The sequence below is a fragment of the Paramisgurnus dabryanus genome, chromosome 4, assembly GCF_030506205.2.
Source record: "Paramisgurnus dabryanus chromosome 4, PD_genome_1.1, whole genome shotgun sequence".
NCBI classification, from domain to species: domain Eukaryota; kingdom Metazoa; phylum Chordata; class Actinopteri; order Cypriniformes; family Cobitidae; genus Paramisgurnus; species Paramisgurnus dabryanus.
The window spans coordinates 10,935,325-10,954,313 of record NC_133340.1 but is presented as its reverse complement, the minus strand read 5'-3'; the positions used below and the strand labels follow the sequence as shown (position 1 = coordinate 10,954,313).

At 42.0% G+C, this 18,989-nt stretch overlaps 1 protein-coding gene across 17 annotated transcripts in view; it reads right to left on the bottom strand.

The window, feature by feature from the left end:
* gab1 (GRB2-associated binding protein 1) overlaps positions 1-18,989 on the bottom strand; it is a 165,140-nt gene that overhangs the window by 66,471 nt on the left and 79,680 nt on the right. Inside the window, exons 1-2 of one of the 17 annotated variants that reach the window (XM_065295748.2) lie at positions 6,498-7,196; positions 5,268-5,358 (exon numbers count right to left, since the gene is read on the bottom strand). The exons of 14 other annotated variants lie outside the window; for them this stretch is intronic. The gene's annotated coding sequence lies outside the window, so the exon portion shown is untranslated. Of the gene's footprint in view, positions 1-5,267; positions 5,359-6,497; positions 7,197-18,989 lie in introns of those variants that run through there. 2 more of the 17 variants (XM_065295751.2, XM_065295749.2) reach the window with 2 other exon arrangements.

The window sequence follows — 18,989 nt, the reverse complement described above, 5'->3', positions numbered from 1 at the left end:
TTCAGCAATCGATCCCAGCAGAGTAAAGTAGCTTCTGAGTAGCAGATACTGCCGGCTTTCGAAGCTATAAAAAGCTAATTTCCCTATGTAACCCCCTTGAGGTATGCTTGAGTTGTTTAAAACAATGTATACCACAACGCAATGTTTGTATGTTTGCTGCAATACTACATCTAACTGCTAGGGGGCAGTAAACAATGCAATATGTGAGTGAGATATTCAGTGTAAGATTCAGATGAAGAAGCCAGCTCAACTTGCTTACATGTGGCTGGCAGTAGGTGCAATATATTATTTCAATTTTGTTATGTTCTTTATTTCAAAGTGTATTTATGATTACTAAGACTCTTGTTGATTGCTCAGGTTGATGTTGCATCTCATCTCTGAAACAGTCAATGCTTCATTTTGAGTGCTTTTGTTTTTGAGAACTCTGGTGAGTTTTTGCTGATTCATGCATTACTTTGGATTAATTGACTTTATCTTTCACTTGTTGTTGTCATAAAAAAAAACAATCAGAGTTGTTTATGATGATTAAAAGTGTTATTTTATATGTGTAGGAGATTGAAATGTCATTAATTTATGTACAACATTAATTCATCTGTTTAAATTGAATGTTTGCATCATCATTTGTATGTAAATGAAAACAGAAAAGGAACAAATAAGGTGTTGTGCAGTGAGATAATATATTCAGGCACTTTTATGTGGTTAAGTGTGCCTATGTTAACATTGTTGGATTAACAACTGAGCTCATGAACATTTTGTGCACCTGATATAAGATGTCAAAGTATATAGAAATGTTTAATGTGACTTATTTTGTGCAGATTGGTTTTTTTGAATGTCGATTCTGTTGATCCACGGTTGAACGGCGAGCCAGTGCCTGATCTTTGATTCAAAGAGCCATCGCGATTCCATGCGGATCCGTTGAACTTGAGATAAGCACACAAACACTACCCAGGTAGAAAAAGTAACAGAAAAAGGCCTTTACACATCCACATTTGAACATTACGCCCATACACACACACACACACACACACACACACACACACACACACACACACACACACACACACACACACACACACACACACACACACACACACACACACACACACACACACACACAAAGGAGGACTATTGAGACTTTACACAGGACAATTTTTGGGTTCAATATCAAGTTTTGTTCTTTCTGGTTGATTATGAATCCATTGTGAATTGAGACCATTGTGATTTCATTTACATTGTGGGAATTGTTCATTTAAAACTTTGTATCTGTAATAAAATTGCCGGCTGTTAATTAATTGCATATACTTTATCCCAATTCTTTTATTATCTTAAAATCCTCCTAGAGCCGAACCTAGGCTTTAGTTAAAATTTTTTTGAGTATACTATATTGAATACTTACCCATCTGATTCCGTGTTACACCTATTTGCACCTGCTGCTTATATACGAACCTGGCGGGGCGGCGCCAGCATTATGCAAATATCTCAATGCCAAGTTCATTGGCGTTTTAGTAGTATTCGAAGCAGATTGGTCTCTCTAAGCGAGTTCCCAATTCGTCGGTCACGACGTGACGTCGTAGTGACCGACTGAACGGGAACAAAACTTTAAACTCGACGTGACTAAAGTACCCTATACAACACAATAAGCGCGCATCAGATTATAAACTGCAGCTGATAAGCTCTTATCAATAACTTTGTATATTTCTATTGTGCTTGTGAGGTTGCTCTTAGATACACGTAAGGTTACATACCATATATATGAAAAATATTATATGATAAAAAAGCTTTGTTGAGTGTTTGACCGTTCAAACGCAACTTGCCTAAATTACTGTATACAACACAGTAAGCGGGCATCATAATCTGAATTGCGGCTGATAAGTCATTCCTTATCACTACCTTTGCATATTTCTACCGGTAAATTACAATCGTATTGTTAAGTGTTGTATCTTTATTAATCGTTTAATGTTTTAAGTAAATTAAAACAGTCAAACATACGTGTTTAGACACGGATGTTACAACAGGACATATCAAGCGATCTCTTCTAACAAAGCAATAGTGAAACACAGTAACTTAAATAAAGTAAAATGTCTTACTTGCTGTGTCATTTTCGTCAGATCCAATATTAGTGGTGCTTTTAATCACAGTCTCTCTGCAAATCCAGCATTGACTTGCTTCTTTACAAGTGAATCCGCACAGTACACAAGGTAATCAAACACTCCCCACGCGAGCTGGAACTCTTCAAAAACAACCTTTATCCACGCATTCCTAATGTTATTTTCCGAGCCTCCGAATTAAAGTATTCAGCTTCTGTGTTGTTCCCACGCGGTTCTTCCACAATCCAAGACTTCGTTACCATGGTTACTCTATCATAACAGATCACCGCGTCATAATAAAAGTCTATCAGAAGTCTATCATTTGGTTACATTTGGCAATCTTTAAAGACATGTTTAATGATTGTTGAGACACACGTGTCACGCGAAGCTGTGGGCGGGGCTACAAAAGTGGTCGTTGTATTTGGCTATGGGGAGGTACTTCAATTCTACTTTGACGTCATATTTCTCCAAATTCCACACTTGTTTGTAAAACTGGCTTGGTGCCAAAAACTGTTATATTTCAGTAGCACGGACGTTTTCAGTTCTGAAACTTGCAGGATGTTCATTTAACTATGATGACCTCTTATATAACAAAGTATCAAGTTAAAATTGAGTATTTGATTCACCGCTCCTTTAAGTGAGCTGACCTCAGCTCTAGGTCCAGCTGCTCTACAATAAGTAAGCTGCTGTTTTCATTTTTACTGGGTTGTTTTTGTTTTCAGGAATCATAAAACCCTTCATCTTTTCTTGATTCTACAATCACAACTGTTGCTTTCATATGAGTACCAAACATTAGAATTAATAATAATAAAAACTAGGTCAATTGAGGGAGTGACTCAATTTTTATGAAAACTGTAAACACTACACTGCACTACACTTTGTATGTACATTGTAATGGTCAGTATTGTTTAATGAACACTTATGGCAGTTTTTCCAAGTCTTCATTAGTTTTTTCATCCCTGTATATGTTTCAGTAAATATCGTACCGAGAGCATATAAAAAAAAAAACCCTACCGTACCGTGGTTTTTATACCGTAACATCATATATATATATAAATAAAATAATAAAATAATATAATAAAAAAAAATTCATAATTCTTATAGACATTTCAGAAGCAACAACATAAACAAACGGCTTTTGTACCTCAAACTGAAATTCTGGAAGATTTTCGCATAGAATTAATAAAGAGTCCCACTATAGTAGATTACTTATTATAACAAGCAAAATAAATAATTAAATTACCTTAGATCAAATAGCTGAAGCGTATCAACTATGCTTTAACTATTAGTCTGTCCTGTTACTTGATTTGAAAAGTTTGAAAAGTCATTGCACACCATTTAGTGGAATTTGATCCAGCCCAATGCAGTGGACACTGTGATCTGACCAGCTCTTTCTGGACAGACTCCATTTAAAACTCTGCCTGGAGATACCGGCTAAACTCTCCACAGACAGATCCACTCCACGCGCATGCACACACACATAAACAAACACACACACACACACACAAATACACCGAAAGCATGTGAAGCACTCAGTCTAAAAGAGGTAACTGACAATTACAGCTTGAAAATACTTTTCCCATTCAAAACGAAGGGAAAATGCAAATCTTTTGCATATAAAGTTGTTTCAACTGTCACAGATGAAGACAAAGTGATTTAGCTTTTTAAACCTACATGAGCTCTCTCTCAGTTGTGTGGATGTAAAACATAATGAAAACGAAATGATAAAACAACATTATATGGAGCAAAAAAGGAAGGCTGAGTAAAAATAAGTTTGTGCAAATTGCAAAATGAGAAATGGATTGGATTAAATGAACAAGCAATAGCAATAGAAAAGTACACCCTAACGAGGATCAGGTGTGGATGTTTTGGAAGGTATCACCCTGAAGGGGTCGGTTAAAGACACATTAAATATAAATTTATAAGTGTTTACTTTTTTATCAGCTTTAGGTCTACATGAACCGGAAGATGTGACTGACTTAAAAATAAACAGAATATTGAATAAGGAAATATAAGGCGGATTGCCTTGTTATATCCAGAGAGAATTTATTTGATGTAAAAAAGTTTTCATACGTTTTCATATCAAGATTATAAAGACAAAATATTTATTTCCTACATGCAGCACCCTTTTCCAACTCACTACTAACAATAAAATAACTTGAGTCAGCATGAAGAAAGACCACAGAGAGAAACAAGAGACAGGAAAGTGGAACTAATATGTTGTTATTGAAAAAAGTCTGACACAGTAATCAGAATCAGTATTTTAGAGCACCATAGTTAATATTCCAGTGGGCAGAGTCAGACCCTAAATAATTTGACAGGTAATAGAGCCAAATAAATTCCCACTACTGAAAATCCGTTTTGCTTTAATTTAAAACATCACTTGCCATAATCCAGAAAAAAAGAAACATATCAAAAACTTACATTATTGTTCCAGATTGCCTATAATTTTAATCTTTGTTGTTGTTTATTTTTTACCACAAGGTTTGAAGGGGATTAATAATGCTGTAATTTACCCCCTCTTCCCTCTCAGCTGTTTTTCCATCCACAGGGTTCCCTTTGTTAGAGAGCCAAGCTCTTGCCCTCTGAATATCACCACACTACACTGCAACACAAGAGGCTACAGCCCCCCATGCCATGCCAAACCAAACACACACACACACACACACACACACACACACACACACACACACACACACACACACACACACACACACACACACACACACACACACACACACACACTCACACACACTCACACACACTCACACACACTCACACACACACTCACACACACTCACACTCACACTCACACACACGCGCGCGCGCGCGCACACAACTTGACACTCAACAAGTGATCTACATGATAGACCTAATTGTGTGATGTGACCTAAATTTCCCTGTGCAATATCATCACAGCCACAAGTAACCTATAATGAGTTTGGAAACCTATATTTGCAATTTCACTAATGATTATGATGATTGCAATATGGATTAAAAGCCAACATTTAGCAGAGAGAGCAAGGTTTCAAACACCATTAGCTTTGTCTACTATGGATAAACCAACAAGAAGACCTCATAGACGCTAACTGCGGCTTCAAAACAAAGAACTTGCAGCTCAAATTACACAGATAATGTGTGCATGCGTTTGTTTACTGGCAGGAGAAAGACCCAGCTAACCTGCTACACGGATCATCTTACGTCAGTACAATGACACAAACAGAAGACAGGATCTTCCAGGGAGCAGGTTTAGTGAACATTCAGGGGAAATCTACAGTCATAAAATAAAAATGAAGAAAAGGTTAAATCTATTAAAACAGAGCGTAAGAAATCCAATACAAAATCAATTAAATTAAACTTAAGTCAACTTCAAAAAACTGTATCTGTACAATAGTGAAACACTGGACCGTGAAGCTGCTGGAAAGGTGTCAAACTTATTTAATTCTGGAGAAGGACGTCTTTATTTTTAAGGATATAGGCCAAGACTGAGGCATAAGAACCACTCTCCAATTTGTGCACAAACACTATCTCTCTCCCTCACTTAGGGGCTGTTTACACTTGGTATTAAGATGTGTTTTCATCGATCGGATCACAAGTGGACGAGAGAGACACATTGCGTTTACACCTGGTATTTAAATCCGTCTCTTTTGTCCACTTTCGACCGCATCTGTCCTGAATACTGTGAGGGGGTGGTCTGTGAGACGATGGGCGAGTCTCTCTGCTGTCATTCAAACGCGAGCGGGAGTAATTATGAGTTTATGGACGCAAACTTATATTATGTCGGAGCCCGCTGCTTGTTTAGCAAGTATACATGCTGCACAGTGTTTTGTACGTTTATTTGTTGGAGCTTTCTCTGAATTTTCAGCGCAATTGATGAAATAGGATCGCGCAACTTTCACGCTTTCAAAACGAAACTACGGAGAACACCCCGCAGTAGTTTTATCAATGAAAGGCTAAAAATAGCGCTGTTCACCGTATGTTCACGGCAGAAGTCAAAAAAGACGTAAAATTAGTGTTTAATACCTCAGATTAGATAAATGGGCGGAGAGAAGGCGGTCGCGTGTGGCTGCTCGAACGCCTTCAACCACATTGCGTTCCGCAACTCCAAAGCGATCCGATCGAAAGTGGTTTCGACTACCTCTGAATGTGGTTGAAAGTGGTCGAAAGTGGACGCGTTCAAAACGTTTTGAACACCGTTTACACCTGGCATTAACGTCGTCCACTTGTGATCCGATCGACGAAAACGCATGTTAATGCCAAGTGTAAACAGCCTCTTAGACATACACTGTGCTATCTCTCCACAATGCTCAGTTTTGTTAGTGAAGCAAGATGTCCCCGTTTCAGACAAAAACAATCCCACATGACACCAATCCATCCATCCAACTCTGGTTTTCCAAACATCAATCCTACCTTGAGTCCCGGCTCCTGAATGCAGCGCAGGTACACACAGTAAACTGTTTAACCACCTGTTGAGAAGGTTCGCTCCATTCTGCTTGATGACAAAAAGCCAATGACAGCTCAAAAATGATACTGGAGACCGATCTAAATAGGAACATGCAGGAGATGCTCTGTTTCCCAAAGACCAACAGGATGTACTGCAGCTGACTCCATTTTAAGTCTTAAGATGTTCAAATTAATCCCAAACCAGTTTAAACACAATTAAAGGGAAACGATCCAAGACCAGCTAAGCTGAACGGTGGTCTACTCGAATGTTCTCCTGAAAGTCCTTCAGCTCCAAGAGATGTACGTAAAGTAAACGCGTCTATGTATAAGGCGGCAGAGGGAGTGGGGACAGGGTGGGACTTAAATGAAGAGGCCCCTCCAAGTGTGGCAGCTGCTGTCTGCCTCACACACACACAAGTGTGATGCATACAGAGGCATAGGGCCACAGTGTCACTGTCTTGGCTTAACAGAGATGCCATTGAAGTCCAAACTATAGGGGAATGCCATCTGAACTGAATCACTAACTGGCCAGTCTCTCTGCGGATAATTGACGTAATCAGGCGCAACAGCAAAAGAGATGGAAAGAAATAATGTAACTCAAAATGTCAAGCTATGCGAGACCACAATCTCTTGCTGTCGTTGCAGTGCATCATGAGTTGCATTTACTGCAAATAGATTGGCACAAAGTTCTCTCATGCCTGAAATTCTACGTGCATTAGTCACCACTATATTTTTGATTAAGTGCGCAATAAGACACTTTTTGGAGCACCAGGACATGTCTTGGTCTTTTTGTCCTCTTTCTGCAAAAAGCTCTTTTAAACATTTTTATAGGCATCTTATTAAATGTTTTCTGTTTTAATGACTAATATCAGCATTAAGCATAAGTATGAAGCTAGAGGAGTCTTGCCAGATAGAGTTGATGGTTTCCTACCCAAAACTGTCCAAAACCCACCCAAACTAGGGCTGTCACTTTTGAGAAAAATCAAATTCGAACGGATTTCGGATATCATGCAGTGTATCCGAATATATTCGAATATCTAGCCCCCCCCCCCCCCCGCGCGCGCATAAAAAACCCTAATGGAGATTCAATCACAAAATTATTAACAGTGCCAGTCATAAACAGGGCTGTCTGGATTACTTTTTTTACTTAATGTTTGAAACAGGTTATCAACTTATGAATAACAAACTTATTCAGAACAGTAACAAACAATAAAGTGACAACTTAAACAGCAGCATAAGTAAGGCATATAGCCAAGCCCAAACGGAATTCGCGCCCGCAGATTTCGGCAGAAAACTCCGCGGAATTCCGCGGATTTAATGCCCGTCATTGACAAGCACACATATTACGCGCTTGAGCGTGTTTGTGAGAAGAAATCTCATTGACAACAAGCACCCATACATAGCCTATCCCGCGGGTTTGTGAGCCGTCATTGACAAGTACATTAACCCTGCGCGTGCTGTTTCCTTGCCCGTTTTTAATGATAGAGAGCACAAACCATTTAATATTTGAGATGAAATTAAACTTACCGCTGAGTTAAGCAGATCTCACTAGGGCTGTCAAAATTGCTCAAAAATGACGTTTGAATATTCTCCCTAAAAAACCCACGAATATTCGAACTATTCGAATATCTGGTTGCCCATTTTTTCAACGACCTTAACGACGTTTAACGACGCATTACGTCAATAATAACAGTACAAATTAATATAAAGAGACATAACTACTTATATAGGTATTCTATTTAAGTTTAAACATATTTGACAACGTATATTACATACACAAAACAAGTAAATCAAGAGACATCAAAATGATATGGTACCTCGGTTACATTGCTTGACAAAACTCCCTGATGCCTGCTCCATCCACGACACTGATCGGTCTCATGTCCTTACAAATGAACGAAATTAATTTCTCCGTTATGACCTCTTGTTGTGTTGCAGACAAATAGCTTGTGGCGGCGATGCAAAGTAAGTGTTAAGACGTTACTGTTTAGCTGGAGTTCCACACATTGTGGTCTTGTACACACTGCAAACTTTCAGGAGTGACAACCGCATTTAAATGTGAAAATATGATGATTGACACGGAGATAACCTTGCAACGGTCTGCCGTCTCCCTTGCCTATCACTCACAGCTTTGATGAAAATAGTTTAACAGCATTATGTTTTGCAATAAACCTCCGTCGTGTCGTTGTGTATTGTACGCATTTGTGAGGCTGCGCGCGCTCTTGCAGTGTTGCCAGGTCCTCGTCTTTTTTGTACTCGCATACCATTTTAGCGCTTAACCGTTTATGGCTTTTTGGCTCATGAAGCGATCAAGTTTTTGGTGTTGTTAAAATGTGAAGGTGCCAGTCCCAATATTTTGATCTTTGAGGTAAAGCGTATGGATTTATTTTGGTTTAATATTGGATTTTCTTGTTCGCTGTTTTTTTTAGTGCAATATCTGGCAACACTAGTCAGCAAACGCTTGTGCCTCTGTCATTCTCTGTACCGCGCATACAGAAGACTTTTCCCCCTTGTAATAATTTATTTCTTCAAAAGAGAGACCTGTCGTTTAAACACTTTATTAACTAGTTGTTCATTTCGGTTATGTAGGCTACACACTATGCAAAGTTTCTGTAAACGCGGTTGTCACTGCAGTTTGCGGGAGTTAATGCGGTTGTAGAATGCGATTGTCATGCCAGAAATTACTGAAGTGTGTGTGTGTACAGAACAGGATTAAGCATGAAAAGTTGAAGTGACAAACGAATTAATATGCAGTGTGTACAAGATGCCATGCTCATTTGGGTGCACATTTTCGAGATGTGACATCATTGCTAGTGGTTGAATGGTATACTAACAACTTTATCTCGCAGCTCAACAATTTTACCTCCCGACCAAAATCCAAAGTATTTCCAGACATAGCTTTTTAGATTTTGGGGGTTTAAATCGCTTTCTCTGCTGCGGTCGACTTTCTGCCATCTTCCATGCAAGACGCGTCAACTTTTAACAGTGACAGACAGTGTGACTACTGTGACCTGTCCCTGAACCAGCAGACAGCCACGCCTCAACTACCGCGGGCTTAAAAAAATATATATAATTTATTCGAATATTAATTTTCATATTCGAAATTCGTTTTTTTTTAACTATTCGAATATATATTCGAATTTAGAATATTCGTTGACAGCCCTAGATCTCACTTGTCGTCTATGTGACGCGCGACAGTCAGCACATGATCATTTCAAATCCGTTTACAAGACAAATCCGTGTTGTTGTTTAATATAAAGTTTACATTGCATTGTAAAAATGATGAAATTATCTTCATACATGCTAATTTCATAATGCGAACGTATTAACACAAGCTTTTTATTCTGCTATACTATTTAACACTATAAACAATATGTCATTTTATATACAAACTATAATTCTATCTTGACATGCACATTAGGTTCATTTTGGTCTAATTTGATTCCCTCTCTTGCGCACAGTTGTTGTCGTCGGTCTCACTCTCAGCCTCCTTCCCATTACGAGGTGTTACTGTGAAAAATGCGCTAAACATGTCATTTTAAAAACCGGATGGTTTATTTAAAGTTCGAATACGGATATTTCACATCATGTTCGAATGCATATTCGAATATCGAATAAAAAGTGACAGCCCTAACCCAAACGCACATAAAAAGTTCAAAATATTTAAATCAACATTTTGGTTCAATTTGATTAGTATTTAGTTATTTTTAGTTCCACAATTAATGCACCATACTATAGCTAGTGATTAACTCTTTCACCGCCAGCGTTTTTAAAAAAAGTTGCCAGCCAGCGCCAGCGTTTTTCATGATTTTCACCAAAGTTTAATGCCTTCCAGAAAATTTTCTTCTTTAAATATATAAACATACAATATACCAAATGAAAGAACAGACCCTCTGCTTTCAAAAAAAAAAAAAAAACGTTTCATCCTACCTTTAGTGGTTCTTTTGCAATCAGCTTTTGAATATGGGTAGGTTTTTGCAAAAACACCATATTTTGAGCAAAAAGCAGAGATAATTCCATTTTTGTGACGCACTTTCATAGAGATCCCATTCAGAGCGATCTTTAAAACAGACACGGACATGCAGCAGCTTGCCATAGGGCAATACTTCCGGGTTTAAAAAGTTGCGGAAGGACGAAAGAAGAAAGATGAGAAATCAGCTCAGAACTACACGGGAGTAGCTGGTCAATGACCTAAAAGAGCTGGCACCACAATTTCCAAGGTTACTGTTGGTAATACACTAAGACGTCATGGTTTAAAATCATGCATGGCACGGAAGGTTCCCCTGCTTAAACCAGCACATGTCCTGGCTGTCTTAAGTTTGTCAATGACCAATTGGATGATCCAGAGGAGTCATGGGAGAAAGTCATGTGGTCAGATGAGAACAAAATAAAACTTTTTGGTCATAATTCCACTTCCTGTTTGGAGGAAGAAGAATGATGATAAAAATAATACATCGCCATCAGCTGCTTTCAGATGGAGCGGCATTTACTACACAGAGCCGTGGTTCGCTGACAATCAGGGCAATTTTGCATTAATTATCGAGGATGTATTGCTTGCGATAATTAATGCGATATGGCACAGATTGTCAGTGAACTACGACTCTGTGTAGTAAATGCCGCCCCATCTGAAAGCAGCTGATGGCGATTTACTACTAATCAAGAAACCGGCTTTACTGATGAAACACGCATGAGAATCCCCCGATATATATCGCCCAGCCCTAATTCTCATACTGCAAAACTCTACTGTTCCCACATAAATGCTACTCCCACGTTGCTAAATTTGTTATAAATACTACTGTATATCCAAAAACTTAAATAACGTTAATAATACTGTGATCTAATTTTCAGGACATTTCACCCACTACTATGCAACAGTTGAGATGATTCAGTATTAGTGAATGTGAGAAAGACGGTACAAGTTAGATTGGTGGTCTCTAAGGAGACCAGAGCTGGGAAGTGCGAGAGATCTGACATTTGGATAATTTGTAAGTGTGAGATCGTTCAGAGGAATAACTGTGACAGGCTCGCATCTTCCTGCCAAAGCCTCTCCATTATGGCTTTATTGTGAAAAAAGACACACAATACGTCGTATGTGAGCTCAAAATACTCTGGTGGACCTACAGTGTGTACTTTTACTTTACAAAACAAGTGTTACTTGATTTACAAGCTCACATGCTTATAAACGGCCTCCTGGATTAAATTGAACACATATGAAATACGAATGTCACATGACAATGTGCTGAGAACATGGAGATCTCAGCTGCAGAATCTACAGGGAGCAGGCAATACAATACTGTATCAATACTTTGGTCTAGATTGGGGAAGAATCAACCCATTGATTTGAATAAATACTGTATCAATCACATAAAAATATACAAGGGGTGGACAGCCATTGTTAAAGAGTTATAGTAAACATATTATTTGTGTAGGCTACAGTGAAAATAAACATTGTGGTTATCTTTTGTTACTTGATATTGTATAGGTTGCATGCCAGAACAAGGTTGTCTTTAGCAGTGGTTAATACAAAAAATGGTAACTTGGTTCCCTTTCAATACGGTTCACTTCGCATTGCGTCAGTTAGCTGACGCTATGGGGGAAACTCCTGTTTACTCCGTGACTGAAGCCTATTGGTTAACGTCTGTACAAAGTACAGACCAATGACGTTTGAACCCGCGCGCGGGAGGAACGCGTCCGTATATCAGCGCGGTTCAATCGTCAGGAGCTCATTATTTTCTCCTTCAGCGCGAACCTCTCTCTGCTCCGAAGAAAAGAAGAAGCCTTACCTCGCCGTTGACAAAAGCCCTGCAGCGGAGTCCAGGCCTAGCGTCTTCCCCTGCCGTTTTCCGGCTGAGAACCGAAGATAGCAGAGTCCAGGTCTAGCGTCTTCCCCTGCCGCTTTCCGGCCGAGAACCGAAGATAGCCTTCGCTTGCCGTGGTACGAGCCCTGTGCAGCGGACACGCCTGACGAGGTCTCCCCTGCGGCCGCCCAGTAAGATCAATATTTTTAATATAAAGCTATAAGCTAAAAGAGCAGGCGCTGTTGTAATAGCGTCCAGCACAGCGGCTCGGTGAGCCTCTCTGCTATGAATTTCCTCCGAGCGCGTTACCGGTCTGGCACCTCCCACGCCGGGACCGCGCTTATGCTTTGGTTGTCTTATCCATGTTTCGTGCTCCCCCTGCTGTTCCTCTCTCGCCGGGATGAACACACGGCGAGCCATGAGACTAGATGGATGCATAGACAAGCACACACGGACTAACCCCCCCTGTGTTCTGTCACACCGCAACCGTTCATGCTTACAGAGTCCCTTCGCTCCTCTCAAATTCAGTGGCGAGATCTCTGGCACATATATTAATCCCCCGAGTGCATCGGGTGATACCGTCACGACGCATGGCTGTTCTGTCTGTGTTGCTGCTCCCCTCTGCCGTTCCTCTCTTGTTGAGATGAACAAGCGGGGAACCGTAGACCTGGATAGATGCATACGACAAGCAAACACGGGCGGTCTGCCCCTGTCTCTGTCATAGCACAGCCACTCGTGCTCCACGCTCGCGGAGTCCCTCGCTCCTTTCCCCACAGTGGTGAGGTCTCTTAACGGCTTAGCTAGCACGCGGTATTACGGCTCGCTGCCTCTAAATGCAGCTGTCCAGTGTTCAACGATTACAGAGCTTCATGCCCCTCCCCTCTGGAGCGGCGCGATCTCATTCGTCTGCTCGATAGGGCCGATTCGCCGCTATTGGAGCACCAAGAACACTCATTATAAGAGAGCTTCATGCCCCTCCCCTCCTGGAGCGGCACGATCTCATTCGTCTGCTCGATAAGGCGGACACGCCTCTATTGGAGCGCTAAAACACTTATTATAGAGCTTTACTGGCCTGAGCCGATCTCACTTCAGATAGCTCATTTTTCGTCTGCCTGGTAATTTCTCTCTGGTTTAGACGGAATCAGAGGCAGAACGAATTTGTTTATAATATACTGAGGCCCGAATACCTCCCTTTATTCAGTCCCGTCCTATATCAGTGCGCTGAATATTGGTACATTCTTATATATATATACCCGGTTTTTCTGCCCTTTTAATAAACGGCAAAACCGCGGGCCTCACGGCAGACTTCCTCTCTGCGATGGGTTCAGTCTGACATTAAACCACCTAGACATACTGCTCTGCTCCGTGAGCCGTTCGGTCACCGTCACTACTGAGGCTTGTGCACCTGAACGGCTGAGCTCTGGTCTCCGCAGCACAGCTGCATCAACAGAGAACGAAACTGTCTGGGAGAAAAGGGGTTATGTCGCGCCTCGGCTGGACTGCCCTGTAATGTTTTCTGTGTGCTGTTTATCCAAACATACTGTGTAATACTGTCGGCTATGCGACCTCACTATAGTGGCGAACGGTATTTAATTCCTCTAAAAAGAGTAATTTCCGTGCTTACTATACTGTGTATTGACACCCACGGTTGTACGGTGTCTCTAAACACTTTATCGCCTTACTGACAAGCAATCAGTAATACGCACACACGGTCCGCTGTCCATAATTCTATCGACGCTAGCCGAAAAGACCCCGGTTTGGCCATATACTGTGTATTGACACCCCACGACTGTACGGTGTCTCTAACACCTTTCTGCCAAATTCGCTCGCAGCCCACCTCAGTTTCTCCGCTACGATGCTGATGGCGCAAACGAGCACGGTCTTACGGCTGTTATTCTCTCTTCCTAGAGGAAGGACAGCCTCAGACTTTTGCATGGCTCCAAGCGTTTGAATCGCGCCCTCTCCGGACGGCCACTCAAAGGCTTACAGCCAAGCGGTTTATGACGTTTTTCGGCCATATAGCTGATTTATATTAGCGGATCCGAAGACGCTCACACCTCCGCTCCAATACTCGGAGATATTAAGGGTAATATCAACCTCAAGTGAGCTTGCTACCCGCCACAATAAGTTTCAAAGCTTAAAGCGCGCGCACAGTCAGACGCGCGCGGCATCTCGTTTAAGACGGGCACACGTACCCCTCTAACGAGCCTCAGAAAGCTGAATATCGTGGCATTCTGTTCATAAGTCCACTTCAGTTTGACTAAGCAAAGGTCCCGCCCCGAGCTGACGGCCGGGAAGCTTGCTTAAGTTACACACGGCTGCATTAAGTGCTGTCATTACGAGCTAGCCCAGCATTTGCTGTGGGTTGAACACGCTTTACGACGGCAATCAGCCTTCGGCGCGTGGAACGCCGTTTGTCTCATATAAATCACCTTGTACTGTGAATACGGTACATTATGAGGATGATTTAGCACTGCAGCACTCTCGACCGTGTTATTGTGATAATGCGGTCGGGCAATCTACGGTGGTTTCATTATTTACCGAACCAGACTGAGATCTCGCCCCCTGAACAAGCTGACGAGTCATCTCCTTTATAAACTCATTGCATCGCTTTATAAGCTATGTTCAATCAGAGTGATACGCATCTCTTAAACTACCAATATTAACCCATTACGATGGGCGTGCGGAGATGGCATCCGTGGGACACGACCTACATTACGTGCCTTATGACACATTGACACAAGCTGCTAGGACCCCTTTCACGAGGCGTCCTTATGCAAAGTCTGATTCATTCTGTCTAGTGACATTTGAAAGTCAAACCCCCCGCGAATCGCCGGTGGAACACTTTTCTCCTCACTACAGAGGCACGGCGGCTCTCTCCCCTACCTATATCTATGTGGCCGTGATAACAGCGAACCACGCTTTTACGACCGACCATTCATTTAATTCACAAGCCTGTCATCTCTCAGATGCGGACGGCGGCGGTAACAGCGAACCATGCTTTTACGGCTGGCCATTCACTTTATTCATAAGCCTGTCATTTCTCAGATGCGGACGGTGCCCGAGGCACAGCGCTCTGGAACTGTCCAAGGTCCTGTATGACACATACGTCTGACGTACATCAGACGATCAGCTGTTTATCTGCGTCACAGATCACTCACTAGAGCACCTGTCAATACAGGCTATTTATGGATCGTTGACGTTATCACCTCCCGTGACAATTATGCTCACTTGTCTTAGAGCATGGGCATGGTCTTAGAGGTTTCTCATTTGACAATTGTGACACGGCCGGCTGGTCCCCGCCGTCCACGTTGTCAGTTTACAGCTTCGACATCCCTGCTTCGCGCACTACTGAGGTTTGTTGCATTAAAGGTGCGCCCATTAGCTCACCTGTATGCACGATATGGGTTTTAATTATATGCGTCCACCGTGCGCTTAGAGAAGCTCACATGTACACGCTATAACATTTTGGTATACAATAAGATGCGCTTGGGAAAGCTCACCTGTATACACAGCTGTGTTATGCTTTGTGACACATACATTGTTGTTCATCTGTGTACGTTCACGGTGCGTTGGGTGCCCACCGTTACGTTCATCAATCATATCCGTACACATTCACGGCGCGTTGTGTGCACTGATTTATCTATACGCATTCACGGTGCACTGAAGAGTTCACCCGTGTGCGCACAATTTATTATCAGAACACATGACGGCGCGCTCGAGAATCTTGCCGGCCTGTGCATTATAACACTCTGATTCATCTATATGCATTCACGATGTATTCAAGTGTTCACCTGTGCCCGTGCAATTTATAGTCAATACACATTTACGGCGCGCTTGGAAAGCTCACCGATCTGTGCACTATAATACTACCTATATGCATCCCGATGCGCTCGAGGGTGCACCGGGGTTCACACTATTGTGGTATCTGTATAATCCCACGCTACGAACCGTTCTGCCGCATATTATAGTCAGATCGGCCGTTCGTGAGCTTCGCAGATCACTCACTACGTATGTCTGTTGCTAACAGTGGTTATTTAGATGGATCGTTGAAACCATCGCACTGGCTCACGCCCCTCTATGAGCTATGTCCTATATAGAGCCCACTCTGTGCGAGCTTGGCTTCTTCATGAACTGGGTCTACAGGGGTATCTATATCTATATTTAATATCTGCTACGCGGCCGGCTGGTCTTCGCCGTCTACGTTGTCAGATTGTACAGCTTAGACGTCCCTGCCCTACGAGCGCAGGTTCTCTCGGCTCAATCATGCACGCTCATGCGTTTTATGTGTACACCACGGTGCGCTCAGCGAGCTCACCAACGTGACTCTGAATTTACTTATCTCGCACAGCCGCGGCGCGTACCTCGCCGTCTTGTGCTATGTTATGTGCCCCGGTGCGTTTAAAACCCCACCGTGTGCGCGTCAACAATTTATATGGTGCTTACACATTTGCTTTTAAAGCTGTGAATATGCCGGGTATAGGGCCACACGCAGTGTCTCTCCGGTAAGGCACTTCAGTACGTTGTGTATGCACGGCGTGATGGGATTACGTTCCCCCATAGCGTCAGCTAACTGACGCAATGCGAAGTGAACCGTATTGAAAGGGAACGCTTAGGTTACTCACGTAACCCCGGTTCCCTGAAATAACGGGAACGAAGCATTGCGTCTCTTGCCCTGCTACAAACGTCTACGCAGCGAGTGTTATTCGGCTGCGCGCTTCAGTCGAATAATAATGAGCTCCTGACGATTGAACCGCGCTTATATAGGGACGCGTTCCTCCCGCGCGCGGGTTCAAACGTCATTGGTCTGTACTTTGTACAGACGTTAACCAATAGGCTTCAGTCACGGAGTAAACAGGAGTTTCCCCCATAGCGTCAGCTAACTGACGCAATGCTTCGTTCCCGTTATTTCAGGGAACCGGGGTTACGTGAGTAACCTAAGCGATTTCCAAAGAGGACAAACCGAGGCTACTCATTTTAGTTAAACCATGTATCCTTTTTATACTGTACAACAGATATGTAATAACAGGCAATAATAACAGAGCTATAAAATCAGGATAAAGCACAAACACCTATAGAGTTCTTTACAAAAGAGACACATTTATTGTCTTACATTTTTTTATTGTTCTGGGTTTTCATTTTGGTGTTTATAATAATAGAAATTAATTATTTGTTGATCCAATGCCAAAACATGTTTAATAAATTCTTCTCCAAACAGTGGTGGTCAGTCTTTTCTGTAAAAAATGTGAAATATAGATTCTGGACATTAAATACTGATACAGTATTTCAAGGTAAACACTATGGGCCAGATTTACCAATGCCTGCGCCAGCGCAAACACCTCTTTTGCCGTTAAAAATTGAGGTCAGGAATTACTAAAGACACAGAAAAAATTGGCACCAAAGAGGAGTGGATATCGATCTCATTGTTTCCCTTTATGAGAGAATTAATGTGAGAAGATTTACTAAGGTTTGCTGTTGTCAAATTATTGGTATTTGTGCCTAGGGCTGTAACGGTTGTCATAATGGTGTGATGAGACACTTAAGTCCAATTAATAGTCGTGCGTAAGGTCTACACTGTAGGTTATCCGTAGCCTCTGTATAGCTCTGCGTAGCCTAACGTGCATATCGCAAAATGTTTAACAGCGCATCACTTCTATGCGGATCGCAAGCGATGTGATTGGTCTACTAGAACCACTCCGGTCAGGTAAAAAAAAACGGTGCCATAGGTATTTCCATTTGCAATGGTGAGAACAAAGATGGGCAAAGTTGAGGAGTGATTTAACTCAAACTGCAACGTAAGTCGCTGTTTATTTACTTTCATCACTGCTGGTCTTCTCAAAACATACACAACAAGCTGCTGTTTCTCCTTCATTTGTGGGTTAAATGGCCAAGCTGCTTCTTCACTGATGGTCATGCTGCTACTGTGGTTACACGCATGGAGAGTGCCTACCACCGGTCTGCATGAGTGTTGGCACGTCGACGCGGACGACAACACAGAAGTATGAAAACTGACGCATAACCTTCGCTGTCGTTACTACGCCGTAGGACCTACGCACAAATATAATGAGCCCTTTAGTCCACGATATGAGATGAGACACGAGATTGGGTTCACGAGAACTCGTCCCACAAGATCTCGTCACACCCCTAGGAGGCAACTGATATCAGTGATGACCCGCTGGCTTGTGGCAGAACAATGAGGCTGAATGAAGATATTCTCTCTTGGTCACTCAAGGTTGCGAAAAAGTATCAATCTGCGCAACCAGTACATCATCAGAACGCGTTTCAGCGTGGCTGGAAACATTATAACCCCAAAAATATTACTCACTTGAACCTTGTGTTGTTTCACATATGGAAGTTCTACAGCACGCACATATAGGCGCCAAATTCCGTGGGTGCTTGAGCACCCACCGAAATGGCCAAAAACATATGCTCAATAGCTTCACAAACGTATATCTGATCCTCGTTTACATTTGTATATTTCCAAAAATATGTATGCATTATATATAAGCCTTGATGCATCAATGCGCGCGCACACACACACACACACACAGTTTAATCACTGCAATGGTTAAATACTGCCACCGTCACAGCCCTAATTGCACTATCATTTACTGCTCAGAGCTCGCAAAATGTTAAAATCCCTGGTAGCCCTTCGGGCAGA